This window comes from Octopus bimaculoides, chromosome 10 (genome assembly GCF_001194135.2).
Source record: "Octopus bimaculoides isolate UCB-OBI-ISO-001 chromosome 10, ASM119413v2, whole genome shotgun sequence".
Taxonomy (NCBI): Eukaryota; Metazoa; Mollusca; class Cephalopoda; order Octopoda; family Octopodidae; genus Octopus; species Octopus bimaculoides.
Window position 1 is genome coordinate 54,126,415 of NC_068990.1, and position 769 is coordinate 54,127,183.

The following is a 769-nucleotide window of genomic DNA, read 5'->3' on the forward strand; positions in this document are numbered from 1 at the left end:
GAATAAAGTAAGAAAAACAATTAAATTGTGGAAAAATTAAATGAAATGTTTTTTTTTTAAGATATTTCCATACTCTTGAAATAGGTAGGACATTTTCCTTTCTTTTTTTTCTGTCTGTCTCTCTCTTTTATTTTATTAGGTAGTAGCAGATCTGAAGAAAAAGTTAATATGAGGAGTGTTGGTTCTGGATTTTGATCAAGGAAGGATGTGGAGAAGGAGAAGAAGGAGAGGGAGAAGAAGGAGAAGAAGGAGAGGAAGAAGAAGAAGAAGGAGAGGAGAAGAGAAGAAGTAGAAGAAGGAGAGGAGAAGAGAAGAAGTAGAAGAAGGGGAGGAGAAGTAGAAGAAAAAGAAAAAGATGGGAGTGGTATGACAGTATTAGACTGTTCATGGCCTTCAATGGTCAAATGACCTAAAAGTGACCTGTTGTGGTTGTAGCAGTAGTGATTGGAATTATGCTGAATAAATTGACTTTTCATTGACTTGGGCTGTCTTTTACTCTTTATGATGGTGTGAATTTGGAGGATTCATTCTGTGGTCCCTTTTTAGTAGAGGAATGTTCTGGTGGATGGTGTCAAAGGCTTCATTGTTAAGGGGTTGTGTGTGGATATGTATGGTAGGGCTTTTGGTTGTAAATCCTTTTTCAGTTTGGAATGTCTGAGTTCGTGGATGTTGAGTTGTTGGGCACATTGAAAACCTGTATCAATTAATGATGGTGGGTAGTTCCTGCTGATGAGCATATCCTTTGGTTCATGTACTTATGTGTCCCTGG

At 37.7% G+C, this 769-nt stretch overlaps 1 long non-coding RNA gene across 1 annotated transcript in view; it reads left to right on the top strand.

The window, feature by feature from the left end:
• The window catches only part of LOC128248906 (uncharacterized), a 13,785-nt gene extending 13,306 nt beyond the window's left edge, over positions 1-479 (top strand). Inside the window, exon 4 of the long non-coding RNA XR_008265059.1 lies at positions 140-479. This is a non-coding gene — a long non-coding RNA (uncharacterized LOC128248906). The remainder of the gene's footprint in view (positions 1-139) is intronic.
• Positions 480-769: the final 290 nt, after the last annotated feature.